Raw genomic sequence first — 17,839 nt, forward strand, 5'->3', positions numbered from 1 at the left:
ACTGATCTGCAGGGTTCTTGGTCTATAATGCAGATTATTATAATGTTCAGCTTTTGGGACTGGGTGCATTGGTGCATTTGTTTATCTTTCCCTCTCCCTGGTGCAAGAGTCACTATAGAGTGGTACTGTCCTTGCTGGGATTGCTTGTAGGGTGTGTTGGGGCTGGAGATAATTTGAAGGGATGCCTACTAGTGGGGTAGGTTGGATGGGGGTAGATCTGCAGGAGAATGTGGGGGTGGGTTGCCTGGTGTTACCAAGATAGGTGAAGAGTAATCACAGTTTCTCCTAAGTATCCTGCTATTTGGCCGGGTGGCGGTGGGGGGGTGGTGTTGGTGGGGATATGAAGAGAAGTGGCACCAGCCAGTACTTTTGTTCTTGGAAAAATTTCCCAAATATTCCCACCCCTTCAGTTTCTGTCCTGAGAGAGTAAATAAATATTCTCATATACCCTAGATGCTTTTCCAACTGCTGCTTCTATGCTGTATCTCAAGGGGCTGTTTAAGGGTGGGGACGGTTTTCTATCACCCTCTGGCTTTCCCTGAGCTAAGCCTGCTGATATTGAAAGTACCCAGAATTAAGACCTGCTGATTGTAAAAAATCACAAAATTAAGTCCCACTGGTTTTCAAAGGCAAATATTACAGGGACTTCCCAGTGCAGGCCCCCTGAGCCTGTTGTGCCTGGTGTGGGGGTCTGCTCTTCTTCCTTCTTACGGCATCCCTCCTCTTAGTGATTAGTCTTGCCAGGGGTTTGGTTCCCAAAAGTGCCTCTGCCCCTCCTTTCCTTTCTGAAAGAGACACATCTATATCTATCTATTTATATATATTTATCAATATATATAAATATAGATACCATATTTATTTTTAATAGAAGCTTCTTCCACCAAAGTGTTAATTTCCCAAGAGGAGTGCATCTTCCTTTTTCACATGTCCTTTATTTAAGTTCATGATAATGGTTAACAAATACTTCTTCAATAAATGATGACTATCTATATATGTAATATTTATCAATGTATAAATAATACATTGAGTAGTTGTATTAGAGTAGACTCAATTACTTTGGGCATCTAACATTTATAGAGTATTTTATTTATTTATATTTCAATGGCTTTTGATAAGAATATATCATCTAGAGTACTTACTTATGCATATGTACTTACCTATGGGGCTGAGGCTCCATACTCAGCATAGAGTCTGTTACAAAGTTTCTCTCTTCCTCTCCCTCTGCCTCTACCCCATCTCCCCCTTACAGGCATGCATGCTCTTTCTCTCTAAACTAATTAAATAAATCTTTAAGAAAAACAGATACTCAGTTCCTCTGCCCATTTTTTAATGGGCTTGTTTGGGAGATTTTTGCTATTGAATTGTATGAGTTCTTTATATATTTCAGATATTAACCCCCATCCGATATATAACTAGCTTACAATATGTTAATATTTAAGCATTGATCTCTATCAAAGCTACCAAACCTTGCCCAATCCTAGCCTTCTTTTATACAGTTTTTGAGCTAAGAATGGTTTTAAGTGTTTAAATGGTCAGAAGAAAATTGAAAGGAAAATAATATTTTATGACATGTGAAAATTATATGAAACTCAAATTTTAGTGTCTAAAAAATAAACTGTACTGGAACACATTCATGCCCATTTGCTTATATATTGTGTATGGCTGCTTTTGTGCTATAATGGTAGAGAGTGGGGTCATTGCCACAGAGACTGTGTGGCCTGCAAAACTGAAAATGTTCATTCTCGGGCCCTTTGCTGAGAAGGTTTATGGACTCCTGCTCTAAAGCATTTAGAGCCTTATACAACTGAATATCCTTATAGGAGGGGGTTTATCAATAGTAGAAGACATAAGAGAGATGTCCCACGTGACTTAAAATCAAGTATTGAACTTATATTGGTTAAATATATAGTCTTGCTAAATAAGGTAGGAGGAAGAAAGAATTGTTAATCAAATATCAGGAAAAGTATTAAAAATAAGTATGATAAATGATTAAGTTGAAGTGGCCATTTATGATCTAAAACGAAATGTTATAGGTACAAAATAAGGAAAACCTGAGGGTATGGCATTAACTATTTGATAAATGTTGTCAAACTGCAGTGTTAAGTAGTAATGCCATATTCTCAAGAGAAGCAAACACAGGTAAGGCTTAATAGCAATGAGATGCTTATCAATTTGAGATCAATACTCAGCTCAACCCTTGGGGCTGGCTGCACTTTTTAGTGCTTTGGGTCCCCTCACAACACGCTCAAAACACTGTAAAGCCTATTGACACGTGACTTGATCTATGTTAGGGTGTTGATGTTGGCTCTTGCTTCAAGCGCTAGAAAGACATGGGACTGAGGGTTCTACAAAGATGATTTTAAAGTGGGAAGAAACATATATGAAAAATGGTCAAATAATCTGGAGTGTTTAAATGGGAATAAAGAAAGAGCAGCTCTAATGCTATAGAGCAAGGACATTGTGAAACAAAAGACTTGGTCTCTAATGCCCATTCTTGTGCTTCTAGTCATGTACTTTAACCTATCTAAACTTTTGAAGTATTAGAAATAGCATCTCCTTAAGTGTTTCTTGAAGAAATGAAGGAAGATAATATTAAAAGGGCTTTGTAAATTCTAAAACACAGGCAGATGTGGAGTAGTGTTACTGCTAGGAAGCCAGGCTGCAGCAAAACAATCCTTAAGTGCTGATGAATTATTCTATACAGTTGTAAGGTTTGCACACTACACAAAGGGTTGCAGCCATGGAAGCCAGTGGGAGCTGGCCAGACTGCTCTGGCTCAGGCAGTATTCATCAGTAAGAGGAGCACCTTTTTCTCATATCGTGGCATCTTCTGCTCACCAAAATATATGCACCTGTTCAGAGGATATATCTTTCCTCATTCATTCTCATGAAGATGTAGTTTTTATATATTGATATATAGATATAAAGTAGCATTGTATATTCTGACAGTAGTCAAGGGGATAATTCTAGATAGTTTGGTTTTCATCTCCTTAAGAAGAGATGGAATATTTGCTCAACTTACAGCAACAAAGAGCTCAACCAGGCAGAGAAGCTGCCTGTTGATCTGAATTAAGAGCTCAAACATTAGACCATGTGAGATGAGAATAGAATATTCATCTTTGCAAAATCTTTTAAGAGAAAACAGAAAACCTTCCAAATATTTGCCATTTCACATCTGCCTGACATTCCTGGTTCTCTGATTCTCACAGTATCTTGAGATTAAAAGGCATGGAACCTGTCTTGTGCCTTCCCTGTGCTTCACTCACCAGGAAATCAAATTGTATCTTTTTCTGAATGAGATTTGCATTTATCAAAACACCAGATTATACTGTATGATGATAATAAGAAAAGCAGAAAATATTTGAAACTTTCTGGAATCTTTATAATATGTCCTGTGCATTTATCTTACTTAACAAAATTTTTCTGACATTAGTTGATTAATTCAGTCAGTCTTTAACCTGTTCTGTAGAAATTTTTCCTGTATGATGCTTCTGCATTAGCAAGAAGCTGAGGGTAAGAGTGAGCAGTATCATCTGTAGGCATCGGCAGCAATCATACTGTCTGCTCTGAACCAGGAGTCAAAATAAAGCAAACAGGTAAGCTGTCTGTCTGCCTGAGCCAGATATAGTTTTTAGTGATCCCAGCATGCTTTATTTCTCAACTGGAAATCCTGAGGAAATTGTATCTGAATCTTTCTGCATCTTTATGCAGAGGACTCTTAGCTTTCAATATATTTTTGCAAAACAATGACCTTGTCATCTGTATAAATTTGTACCATAGAGGACCATCTGTTTTTTTCAGTGATAGCAAATGGCCCACAGCATAATACTGCTTAAAATGCACTCAGGGATGATACGGCTGCTAGAACACTTTTGATGTAGAATTGTTTACATTCTAAATGCCTTTCCATAATTATATAATCTTTTATAACAACTCTGTGACACGGACAGATATGATCCTTGTTTACCAGAGGAGGAAACACATTTGGAAAGAAGTTGAATATTGGAATCAGGATCACCCAAGAAGTCATCAGTTAAATCAAGTTTGACCCATTACTTTTGTCAAGTTATTTCTGGGCTACTGGCTTTGAATAAAGCAGGAAAAAAGAAGCTTATTTTTGGCTGTTCTGAAAGCAGATACCACCACCAGATCACATTGGATGTTACATTATATTAATGTAGTCAACCTCCTTGCTGCTGCCTTTTCCCATATCACATGGCTTAAAAATTATTTTCAGAAGCCTTATGAGTAGAGCATGGGTTAAGAAAGGAAGAGCTTGACCTGTTTTTAATTGTTCTTCATTTCTCTACACTCAAATCTGTAGGGGTTATTTTCATTCCATCATCAATCAATAAAATCCCTCATTTATGTTAAATGCCTGCCCTTGAGAAATTAAAATTGAGTCAAGGGGGCTTATTATACATATTTATAATGGAAAATATAGGTGTAATCTTAGTGTCTAAAGCTGGTAACACAACTGTGGTCCCATTGACATACATATCCACCTTGATGGAAGTCAATGACCAGAGGTTCAATGTCTTTCAGTGTCTTTCTCCCCAAATAAATCTTGGGATTGCCAGAAATGCACACTTTTGTCCAAGACCCAGGCTTGGTTACTGAAGGAACAGTGGGTGACAAAGCCAAGGTTCTGAGCTCCTAGTTCTGACAGCTCCCAGAGGTCTCTGTGCTGATACGGGAAGACTACTGGCTCTGCATGGCCACTGACAGGCTCTACATGTGGTCCCCACCAAAATGCAGCTGGGCTGTTCTTCCAAGTGTTGAGAATACTTCTATATTGTCCTCCATCAGTGCAGGAGAAAGACCCCTATTTGTTCAAGTTCTTATTGACCATCTATTACATGCCAGCCACTATTACATCTAGGCACTGAGGGTACAGTGATGAAGAAGACAAGAGTTCTTCTTCTCATGGAACTTATGTTTCCAATGGAAGAGAAAGACAATAAACAAACAAAGACACAATCTTATCAAAGCAAACTCAAGATTGAGTTTCCTTATTTTATATTGGGGGGTCATCATCAGACATAACGTATGAGTATTACATTATAGTTCAGGAATCCTTGTGTAAACCAACAAAATCTATATTGGACAACTCTTGGTAAGTTATCGTGTAAAGCTCTCAATAAAATATGAGTAAATGATAGAATGGTTTTAAATGCTTGGAAAGACCAGATTATTATGTCCAAAAACAGATGATATTTTAGTATGGTAAGGACAAGAAGGCTGTTTTGTTATTCAGGAAGAATAGACTTAAGAGTGTTGAGGTGCCTGTTTTTTTTTTTTTTTTTTTAAGATTTATTTATTTATTTATTATTTGACAGACAGAGAACACAAGTAGGCAGAGAGGCAGGCAGAGAGAGAGAGAGGAGGAAGCAAGGCTCCCCACGGAGCAGAGAGAGTGGGGCTTGACAGGACCCTAGGATCATGACCTGAGCTGAAGGCAGAGGCTTTAACCCACTGAGCCACGAAGGTGCCCCTGAGGTGCCTGTTTAACGAGAATATGTACTAATAACAATCTGATCTTAATTGGTCTAAATATAGAGGACAAAATCCTAGGAAAGCTAAGAGAAAATCATGCAGTGATTCCTGCATAGTTTTGTGGAAAAATAATTTGGACCAGTTTGCATAATTAGTCACATGTCTCCTTATTTTCTAATGCCCTTTTATCTGTTTGAAGCTCTGAAAAATATCAGTAACAGCAGCTAATTTGGGGGGATCTAGAATCCCACTGAAGTATAGAAATGTTTCAAAGTTGAAATATACATATTTTAGTGAATTTTGATAGATTAAATTTAATATTTAGAAAGTTTGGTGGCCATTGCAATTCTTTGAGAAAGGCAAATTTATTTCAGAGAATTCTATAGGAAAGGAAGTAATTGAGAAGAGAGCAAAAGAGATTAACACAAAGGAAATGAAATAAAGAAGAGACAAGAAATCTTAAGCTCAATGATAAGTCCTTTGACCGATCACAGATATTCATCCAAAGTGTTGAAAGGAAACTGTTTATACTTAATGCCACTTTTTTTCATCCATAGAGGGTTGGGAAGTAAACTGATGACTTCCGGAAATTGTCTTGCTCCTGAAGGACTTTTAGTAAACCTTGAGTCACACATACAGTGGTCTAGACTTTAGGATACAAATGGAGGATCCTAAGTATGTGTACTGGCACACATGTGTCTATGATATATGTTTTGGAACTTAACAGTATTTGTGGTTAAGAGTACCTGAAATAACCCTTTTCGGTGTAGTTTTTTGTTTTTTTAAGGAGGCTCCACACTCAATGTGGGCCTCAAACTCAGGACTTGGATATCAAGAGGTCCATGCTCTACCAACAGAATCAGCCCTGCACCCTGAAATGTATTGCTCATGATCCTGAGATCAAGACCTGTGCTGAGATCAAGAATTGGACATTTAACCAACTGAGCCACCCAGATGCCCTGCATGTTTTTTTTTTCCCTTAAGTAAGCTCTACACCCAACATGGGGCTTGAACACAGTTAGTTTTAAGGCTGACCTTCATTGGGTTTGTTTGAATATACTAGATCTCCTAAATCTATTCATGTCATGATAAATTCAACTATGTACCTTTTGTAATGGCAGCTCTCATCTGTTGGACCTATGGCCATAAATCTTACCTTATCATATCTGACAATAGAATCTTCCAGGGGAAGAGTCAAGCTGAGTCTCATAGGGGTTTATACAACAACTTGATTTACAGTTTTTTTGCAGTGCATATTTATGGAGGTTTTGACAGATCCCATTAAAATGGAAAACTGGGACACTTTTATTATCAAGTACCACTAGCTCATTTTATGTCAATAGAGTGTCAGGAACAGTATGTCAATAATACATTTCTTTAAAAGTTTCTTCAAATACTTTAACCATAAAATGAGATTTAAAAAAAAAAATCATCCAGGGATGCCTGGGTGGTTCAGTCATTTAGGCATCTGCCTTCAGCTCAGGTCATGATCCCAGGGTGCTGGGACTGAGTCCTACATTGGGCTTCTTGCTCAGCAGGGAGCCTGCTTCTCCCTCTGCCTGTTCTGCCTACAGCTCTCCCTGCTTCTGCTCTCTCTCTGACAAATAAATAAAAATCTTCAATTTTCCTGGATTATGATAACTACATATGGCAAGATTTGATCATCTGTTGAATCTGTCAGGTAAACTTTTTCCCAATCAGTTTTGTAAAATCTGATTCAATTTGGCTCTGCCACTGTCGCTTGTGTGTGGGTGTTTTTTTTGTTTGTTTGTTTGTTTGTTTGTTTGTTTTTAATGCGTAAGTATAAAAACTTAGAGATATGGTTTGGAAACACATCAAGGGATATAAAAAATTTCTGAAATAGTATCTTTTCTGTGGAGAAAATTGTTCTTTTTTTTTTTAATGTTTGGTTAGCCAGCCTATAGTACATCATTAGTTTTTGGTGTAGTGTTCAACAGTTCATTAGTTATGTATAACACCCAGTGCTCATCACAACACATGCCCTCCTTATTTGAGAAAGTCTGTTTTATTCAGAAATCAGATTGAACCACTATATTTTAATGATAGTAACACCAGAAAGGGATGTTTGTTTTGCATAATTGCAGGCTGGTCTATTTTCTTTTAGAATGGGCACCAGTCTGAATTACTGAGACTTCCTTTAGATATTAGATTGTTCCAATAAGTAGACATTAATTTACTTTTTACATTTCTAATTGGAGTTCTCAAAGAGGTTAGAAAACCCCCTTTTCTAGAATAACATATCAAAATCATGCAAAACATTAGCTTAGGCCTGTCTTAATTGTGGCATACTCATGTCTGAACTATCTGAAGAGAATAAGCTGTTGATAACAATATCTAGACTCTATTACCCATTCAGCACAAAGTCTACACTGATTATTCATAAAATGGGAGTGATCACCAAATACATAATTGTCATGATGGTTGAACATCAGTCAAATCAAAACAGAACATGCTTAGAGCAGCTCTTTGATGTCATGAAATTCTCTTGTATTAGGAAGAGCATGGGGCCTCTGGCTGACTCAGTTGGTAGAGCATTCGACTCTTGATCTCGGGGTTGTTTGAGCCCCACGTAGGGTATAGAAATTACTTAAAAATTTAAAAAATCTTTTAAAAAAAGGAAGAGAAGTTAGGGTTACTGGTTGAGATCAAAGCAGCATTTAACTAGTGTGTTAGAAATAGACAACACAAGAGTTTAATAGGTCATAGATAATCAAATGGCCTAAAGTATTGGATTGCCTGTTCGCAGATAAACAAGGTGTATAAGCCTTAGGTGAGGGGTCAAGAGAAACATAAGCAATGGGCTTATGATAAGCTCCTGGCTTTCAAGTACCCTTAAAATATAACCTTGTCCTTTATGCACAAATTATTAGAAGAGGTTAGTGTAAGTCAAAATGTCCAAAGTAAGGAGTTAGTCTAGTTTTTGCTTAAGAAAGGAAAGGCCCATTTGGTATCTGGAACCAGAAAGTGAGCATTGACACAATTATTTCAGTTACTTGTATAGGTGATAGAGCTAATTAAAATATAGAGTATGAAACATACCTTATTATTTTAGCATTGCTCCTTTTATAAGGGGAGGGGATAAATCCTTTTAGTTACCTAGGGACTATCTAGAAAACCCCACAGGTAGTTTAGATGTAAAAGAATCTTCACAGATTTTTTAAATAAAATTTGAATTAGGGGTTTAAATTTGGGAAAAACAAAAGAGTCTCAATTATATGAAAAACTAATGGTGTACTATGTTTTGGCTAATTGAATTTAAATTTAAAAAGTCTCTATGCATTTAGGAATAATGATGCAGCATCTATAGAATGATTTGGAGTGGAGAAGGTCTGAAGCCAAGAGATTATTTAGGAAAGCAGTCTAGGACCTGACCAAGAATCTGTCCTTGAGTTTGGAACAGAAAGGAAAGATGTGCAGCAGGGAATGAAGTGGGAACTTGTAGATCTTAGTGACTGCCTGAGAGAGAAGGCACTAGAGAAGCTGAAGATGACGTCTAAGTTTGATCCTCAGTCACTGGGAGACAGCAGGGAACCCAGGACAGAAATGGGTTTAGAGTACAGTGGAGCTAAAATATAAAAGGCAAGGGCAAAGGCATGTGTAACCTTGTAAAGGAGAAGATAGAAAGAGAGTTAATGTGTATTTTCATTCATTCATTCATTCAACACATCACCTCATTCCACAATAGATCTGAAACTACTTATAAAATTACATAGAGCATAAATAGACAAGAGAATTAGTGGGTGAGAGAAATAGGCACAGGAAATATCAATCAGATGTGACATCAGCACATAGATTTGCATGGTAAAGCAGTACACTGTATGTTACTAGGTAAATGTAAATGTGGCTGTAGACTTCTCAAGGACCCATGCAAGTACAGAGGCTCCACCAGTGGAGGATTTCCAGTATCTGTGAAGACAAATCTATTGTTTGGTGGGAGCACAGCTTTTTATGGTACTGACAAATGTTTTCCTGTGTTTACAGAAAGAAGCATAGTGATTTAGTAGATAATGTACTCTCCAGTTTAATCTCTACAGGGACTGATGATGGTACAAATTTAATAATATATGAATGCTGCTGGCTTTCCCTTTTCCTGTTCCTGTTCCTTAAAGAGTATCATGGTTTTGCTCACTAAGCTTCTTCTCCCCCTCCACCATTTGAAGACAATTCTTCCTTCTCAGATCTTTTCCACCCAGATTTGTTGATGACTAATTGGGAGGAAAGGGAGGAGGATGGGAGCCAAGATATATGTAGAACTAAGATTGGGAAATAAAACCCTCTAAAGAGTTTTGGAGGAGTTTTGGCTTGAAGAAGCCATGAGGTATGAAAGAAACACAGAAGAACAAAATACTTTTTCTTTCTTTCTTTCTTTCTTTTTTTTTTTTTAAGATTTACTTATTTATTTTAGAGACTGAGAGAGTGAGAGAGTGGAGCAGGAGGAGAGGAAGAGAGGGAATCTGAAGCATACTCCCCGCTGAGCATGGAGCCTGACAAGGAGCTTGATTTCATGACCTGAGATCATGACTTGAGCGGAAATCAAGAGCTGGACGCTTAACTGAGCCACCCAGGGGCCCCAAAGAGCAAAATGCTTTTAAAAACATTGCTGTTGATTATGTATCTCCTTCATAATGTTTGAGAAATATTAGTTGGGGATTGCTTCATTTAGAAATCTCAGTGGGTTGCTACAACTTTTTCTGTAGATGTTGGTACCACTCTGAGACTGATGGAAGTGGGTCATGGTGTCATTTTGGATCTATGAGAGGCTTCCAGTGGGAGTGTAAACCCAAGTGTGGGACTGAAATCACCAGTGCAGATAAGAGCCGATAAACAGTTTCACTCTGGTGGTTAGACCAAGAGCACAGGTAGTCTTAAACATTGGAACAGGAGCCAGACAAGACTTGATCCACTTTGAGTGGCACTGATGTGTGTTCACTTAACCAGTTTTGTTTCATTAGAAAGAAAATGAGGGCTGCTGGGTGGCTCAGTCAGATAAGTGTCCAACTTGTGATTCTGGTTCATGTCCTGATCTCATGGGTTGTGAGATGGAGCCCCAGATTAGGATCCCTGCTCAGCGGGGAGTCTACTTGAGAGTCTCTCCCTCTGCCTGTCTCTCCACTCACACACACACATGCTCTCTCTCTCAAATAAAAAAAAAAAAAAAGAAATAAAATAAGAACAAAACAGGAAGTATCAAGAAATGACCAATTTGAAATTGTTTTCTATGTCAATATATAGGAATGCCTTCTTTTAAAAAGAGCTCCAAGAAGATATATAGGCCAGATTCACATTTTGCATGATTGTGATTGTTCCAGTAGCACATTTAATTACAGGGCATTTTTTAGTGAGGGCTGCAAAAAATATGAGTGTCCTAGCCTCTCCTTCATGCTTCTATTGCTCCCAAAAGAAGATTCTGCCTTTAGCTAGTAAGCTTCCTTCCTCCTTCCCTGTTGTCTAAGCAGTGTCCTGCCTTTAGTAGACCAGTGCTTCTGATGCTTCATGATGAAAAACCAATAGGAGATGGGGGGGTATGATGCTAAAGCACATAGGGTAGGCAGGATAGGACAAGTCTGGAATTTTCCTAGAGATTTAGGAGTAAAAGACTGAATAGGAACTATAGGGTAAGATGGTTGATCACAGATGGCTTTTTTTCCCAATAGCTTTATTAGTTTCTACAATTTCTTGGTGTTATAATTGACATCCAGTAAACTGCATGTATCTAAAGTGTACCATTTGATGAGTTTTTCTATGTGTAGAGAGTCATGAAATTATCATTACAATCAAGGTCATGAACTTGTGAAAATAAAGAAAACCATAATGATTAAAAATTAAATCAGGAAGCACTCAAGGAGGAATTCTCACACACTACCATTCATACTCCAACAGGAAGAGGGGAAGAATTTCTCCTTGTCCAAAAACAGACCAACCAATGAGAAATTGCTACACTCAGCCATTGAAGAACCATTACCTGAACTCCTGGAAGCAGTCCCTCCTAACTTCCTCCTTTGCTCTATAAAAGCAAGTTGGTCTCCCCTGTTTTCCAGTCTTGCTATGGATTTCTGAAGTTTGCTTATAAACCAAAATTGCAATTCTCTGGTATTCCCAAGTACACTCATTTTGCAGCTAAAAGAGCTGGCTTTTTTTTTTTTTTAAGGTCAACCAACTTATAGATGACATGTTAGAAAATATTGCTATGAACTGTGTATTAACCTTGCTATGTTTAAGAAACACAAATTAATAGTCCGCATTATTTTTAGATTGCTTTTTGGTTACTGGACTATGTTTCTTTGACAGAATTTAGATGACTTTGAGATTATTCAATTGAAAATACAATTTCAAAATGTGACTTTAAGGAAGGAGAGGAGGCCTAAAAGTAGAGCCATGCTTCCTGGACAGTCAGCTTGAGCTGAGGGCAAAATTTTTATTCTCCGACAGAATGATGGATTATGTGCTTTTTGCCAGTCTCCATGATTGTAGTTGAACTTTGGAGTCATCTTGGACCACAGGGAGTTTAAAGTTCTAATATGTGGCAAAACTTGCAGTGGGGATATTCTGGATTGCTAATTAAAATCAGATCCAAATGCTTTGACAATCATTAGACTCAAGGGTAAAATTATGATCCTCTTACTGAAATTAAGGAGGCTGACCAGGACAGTTCTTTGGACAAAGTCATGGTAGAATGGAAATCATCCTGAGGAAACAATTTTGGGTCCACTCTAACTTATAGATAAGCAGCCAAGACTCCAGAATTCTGAAGGTCTGTGGCATGGAAAAGATTATTTTTAGATTGGAAAAATTTTAAAGAATCTACTGTTAATTTCCCACGAAAATCACAGAAAATTTTAAATTCCCATAGAAATTCTTATTTTATTTTATTTTATTTAGATTTTATTTATTTATTTGATAGATAGAAATTACAAGTAGGCAGAAAGGTAGAGGGGGAAGCAGGCTCTCTGCTGAGCAGAGAGCCCGATGCGGGGGTCGATCCCCAGGATCCTGAGATCATGACCTGAGCTGAAGGCAGAGGCTTAACCCACGAGCCACCCAGGCGTCCCAGAAATTCTTATTTTAAGCAGTGTACCTTTTTGGTGTGCTCACCAGTATAAATTAATTGTAAGTTGCACAAAAGATACTCGAAAGTGAAGAGGATGTCTGGTTAGAGAGTGTCGTGAAGGCAGGGAGTCAGGAAGAGGGTATTGATTTATAATCTGCCTGTCTGGCTCTGTGACCTTGAACAAATGACATGTCTTTGGATCTCTAGTACCTTGTCTCTAACATGGACATAATATTTTACCTACCCGAAGGCAAGGCATAGGCCAGGTGCACTGAAGCACTCTCAGTGATCTTGAGTCCTTCTCTGTAGAATGAGAGTATTGAATGACATTATCTTTAATGGATCTGCTTGTTCTTAATATGCTGTAAATCATTCTCTAGGGTTTTTTTTTTTAATTTTTTAAAAATTTACTCATTGGAGAGAGACAGAGAGAGAAAGTGCACACAAGCAGGGGGAAGGGCAGAGGAGAGAGAGAAGCAGACTCCCCGCTGAGCAGGGAGCCCTGTGCCCCTAGATCATGATCTGAGCCAAAGGCAGACAGTTAACTGACCCATCCAGGTGCTCCCAGTTCTCTAGGCTTTTTGAGAAATGGGAGCAGGCAGGGGGACTGTGAAGAGGACCAGGTAGGAAGCCCAGTCTCAGTGCTGAAGTAAGTATACAGAATGATGAACAAGAAAGAGGGTTCTGAGCAGCACTTAGGACCTAGCTATGGTTGTATGAACCCAGCCTGGCCCAGCAACCTGAGATCATACTGGGAAAACCTAGGGCTGAAGAGACCTAGACAAGGCCAGTTATAGAGGGGAAACTATGAGCCAGACCCTGGGGTCTAGCCTCTGCTTGGGGAGAAGTGAATCCAGAAGGAAGTTGGTGTTCAAAGCAAATGAACCAGAGGGATATTGCTCTGTAGGACTTTGCTTCAAGGTTAACCTGAAGGAGCAGAATTCTGAAAGTCAATTCAGAGAAAGAGTTGACGTTTAGGTCTTGGCAGTGAAAAGCTACTGTCACGTATAGCCTGGGGAAATTGCACTTGGAGGAAAGTTAAAAAAAAAAAAATTCTGTGCTCTAGGGACACAATTAATAAGCTGTGAACCTCCGAAAAAGGATTTCACCTCTTAGAGTCCTGTCGTAGAACAGCGTGTAATTCTAAAGTCCTGTTTGTCTTTCTGGCTTCCATAGTAATGGGGCAATGGTGGTATAGCTCATGGTCAGAATAAAGAAGCAACTGTCCATAGAAAATCTTGATTTTACCCCGCTCTAGAGTATATCAAATATATTACATGTCCCCAGCAGTCTCTCCAGCAAAAGGAGGAGGTGGAGAGTGGGGATAAAGAGGAAGTTGTAGAACTTCCCCAGAACGCTGGAGGACCTGCAGGGGACCATCTTTTCCACATCCTTCCTTCACCAGCTTATAGGGTGTAGCTTCCGGAACTCCACCAGTGCTCTTAAGTCATGTCTGCTCTCTCCTTTTCCTGCCCCACCCCGGCATGCCCTGGCAACAGATTGAAAAATGAAAGGATGACCCTTCACCCAACTGCCCAACAGGACTGCCATGAGCTATTGTGCCTCCCCCAAAGGACAGCAACAGGAGGGTGACAAGCTACACCTTTAATGATGTGGGAACTTAGAGAAAGGCTTGGGTATAGACAGGAATCTAGCCCTGTGCTTGTCTGAATTATTCTACAGTATGGCAAGGGGAACCTCAGGCCCAGGTCCTTCATCTACATGCCTCTGAACCAAAGTTTTTATATTTTGAATATTTATTTTTCCTGGCTCTGTGCATTTGGATATTTTGAAGCTTGTTACACCCAAATTTTTAGCTTGCCTTTTTTTTTTTTTTAAGAATAACAAAAGGATGAAAGCTTTAAGTTATTCTAAGGAGGAAGATTCTCTTACTGGCATTATATCAAATTCTTTCTCTGGGGGAGGCCTGCTGTTGGGGCAGGGTGGGGTGGGTTCAAAAGGGTTGTAACATATTCTGGCTTTGGGCCCAACATTGTTGAAAAATGCTCAGAGGAGACTGAGAGCACTTAGATGTTTGGCTTTAAAACTTTCTTTGTTTAGATGTTCAAATTTGTTTAAATATTTTCTAAAACAGAAACAATATAAGAACTTGAATAGAATTTTTTTCCATGAAGCAAATTCTTTCCTAACTTAGACTGGCAAGTTCACTCTAAAATCACATTCATGTCTTTATTAAGTATCATGCAAAAGAAGTAAAATACATATAGGATTTGGTTAAGTTTTAAACTACTCCAGACTCTCCACAATAATAATAACAATCACCATCTACTATTTGATGTTAGGTCCTAGGTCCTGTTTGAAGTGTTTCACATTACCTTATTTCACTTAATCTTCTCAATAGTCTTTAAACTCAGTAGTAGTATTAGCTTCACTTTAAGGGTCAGAAATCAGAGACGCATGGCTCTAAGAACTCGCCTAAGGTACGTTAGTGAGCATCCAAATTCAGGTTTGGGTGCCAACCTAGATTGATTTGACCTCCAAGCCTGGTCTCTACCAGCAGTGTGCTGAGGAATGTTCAACATCCTACTCTCTGGTAAGGGAGGGGAGGTCTGCTTTATAGCGCTTGCCAGTTTCCAGTAGTGTAAATATTCAACTACCAAACATTCAACCACCAAACATTCAAGCCACCAGCGTGAACTCAGTGAACACAGAGTGGGGAAGAAATACACAAAACCAGCTCTCACTGTTCTCAGCTCTATCAGCGGCCTTCAGCGCACCACAGCTTACCTTGTAGATTTTGTTGTCATCAAATACAGTTTGGAGCCTGGAGCAAACTCACGTCACTCACCATTGAGTGGTAAGGTCCGCAGTCTTCCTACTCCTCATATTCCCACACACTTACTCTTGTAGCACGCCTTCTTGGAGCACTGCCCCTGGGCCCTTCACGTGGCCAAGCACTGCCACAAAGGCTTCCCACACAATTTTCTCACCTGATTTCCTTCGTAGCAGGAGACTGCTGTTGCTTTCCTTCTTTCACAAAATGAGGAAACAGACAAGAGTTTAAGTACTTTGGTGAAACTCACACAGCTCCCAAGTGAGTGAAGCATAGCTAGACTTAGGCTAGACTTGAGTCTGTTGATCCTGCAGATGATGAACTTTTTAGAAGTACTGGAAAATAAAGGTGAGAGAAGGGACATGTTGGCCAAGTGTGATTTTACATAGATGAAGTTTATATAATGCAAAAAAAAAAAAAAAAAGTTCTGAGTTGGGGCGCCTGGGTGGTTCAGTAGGTTCAGCCTCTGCCTTTGGCTCAGGTCATGATCTCAGGGTCCTGGGATTGAGCCCCACATCGGGCTCTCTGTACAGCGGCAAGCCTGCTTCCTCCTCTCTCTCTGCCTGCCTCTCTGCCTACTTGTGATCTCTCTCTCTGAGTCGAATGAATAAATAAAAAATCTTAAAAAAAAAAAGTTTCAGGTTGCTTGTATCTGGATGATAGTAAATATCAAAATAATTAGCCATGTTTTTTAATTTAAAAAATCTGGATAATTTGGGGAAGGAGTTTGTGATACAATAAAAAGAAAGTGAAGAAATCGAAGGGTTTGAATTGAGTTCAATTCAGTCAAGAGATAGATACATGATCTCGGATGTGGCCCTTGACCCTTCCTAGCTTTGATGATCTTATCTCTAAAATGGTTGAATAGGCATCAACTGCTACAATTTAAATGAATGGCGTTAATCATTCAAATGTTTATATTGTAAGGACCTATTTAGCCAGAGCGACTCCATCTTGGGTAAATAGCCATTTTGCTGTTTGTGCAGTAAACTTAAATTGACTCTCCCTCCCCTACCCCCCAAGAAACTTACTTAGAAACAAGTCTGGGAAACCAGTAAAATGTAGTCGACTAGTTCCTGATAACAGAGCCCAGAATACAAGGATGAGTCAGTCCAGATAGAGACATCTAATCAGTACAAAGTACTGTTTGTAACAGTGAGAAGGTCTTGCCCAAACCTAAATGACTCCATCTTGGGAAGGACGACAATCTTATTATTCACACTGAATATGTTAACTGACTAAGTCTTCCCAAAAAGTACTGTTTGTAACTGTTCCTGGTATGGGGTAATCTTAAATAACAAATCACCAGACCAGATGGAACTAGCCAATCAGCAAGAGACACACAAACCCAGTGGGTTGAGATACCAAGATATGGGTTGCAGTTTTATCCAATAAAAGGTAGCCTGTACGCTGGGGAGGGGTTGCTGTCTTCGGAGACAGCCCTGGCTGGTTAGTCTGACTTCTAATGCTTGGCATAGAATAGAGCTTTGCATGACTTTAACTTTGTTTCAGTCTCATTTCCCTGGCCAATCAGTCTGATTTCTAATACTTATCATAAAATAAAGCTTTAAATAACTTTCACTTAGTCTCATTTCATTTAATAACGGATCTAACAATATAATACTAAGTTTTGGTGTTGAACAGACATGGCTGTTCATTCACAGCTTTTGAACTTTCAGGGGAAATGTTAAAAATCAAGAATTAAGGGCACCTGTCTTGCTCAGTTGGTAGAGCAGCAACTTGATCTCAGCGTCATGAGCTTGAGCCCTGTGTGCCATGGAGCCTACTTAAAAAACAAATTGGGAATTAGATCAATTATTGTGTAATTTGGGCTTTGATGATAGCAAAAAAAATGACATTATTTCTTAATCTTCAAGAGCTTTAAAGTATATGTCCCAAAAGAGTATTTTTCATGGAACTAAAAAGTTGTGAATTTTTGGATAAATATCTGGAATCAGTCTTCTCTAGGAGAACTTGGTCAGTTGGTTTATTCTGTTTCTTAGAACTTTTGGTTCTTGCTGATTTTTAGGATAGAAAACCACCTGAATCTAGAGGGACTAAACTGTTGTTCCAGGTCCTTTCTTAGGGCTCTCTAAATTTACTTCGCACAGAAATGGTAGGTAAATCTAGCCACAGGCCTATGAAAGTTTTCTCATACATTGATACATGCAAATTGCAGGCAGTATCAAGACTTGATGTTTAAGGAATTAAATCCTCTACATTCTTTTTTGACCAGAAGGAATGTTGAGAAAGAAAATTATAGCTCTTTTCCCTCATAGATGTGATAAAGTCTGAGCCTTGCAAAAGGGCTTAAGTAGTACAACTTGTGTAAGAAGAATTCTTTGGGTGCAGTTAGTATAAACAAAGGGTCCTTGGCATGAACAGAGAACTAAGCAGCTGCAAGAGATTTGCTTTAAAAACCAAAAGATTAAATGCTTTTAGGAGAGAGAGAGAAGAAATACCCACTAAGGTCTCTGATA

General features: G+C 38.8%; 1 long non-coding RNA gene across 2 annotated transcripts in view; it reads left to right on the top strand.

Moving 5' to 3' along the window:
- The window catches only part of LOC309866990, a 122,945-nt gene that overhangs the window by 91,166 nt on the left and 13,940 nt on the right, over positions 1 to 17,839 (top strand). The gene's annotated exons all lie outside the window — the stretch shown is intronic.

This window comes from Mustela nivalis, assembly GCF_964662115.1.
Source record: "Mustela nivalis genome assembly, chromosome: 6".
NCBI lineage: Eukaryota > Metazoa > Chordata > Mammalia > Carnivora > Mustelidae > Mustela > Mustela nivalis.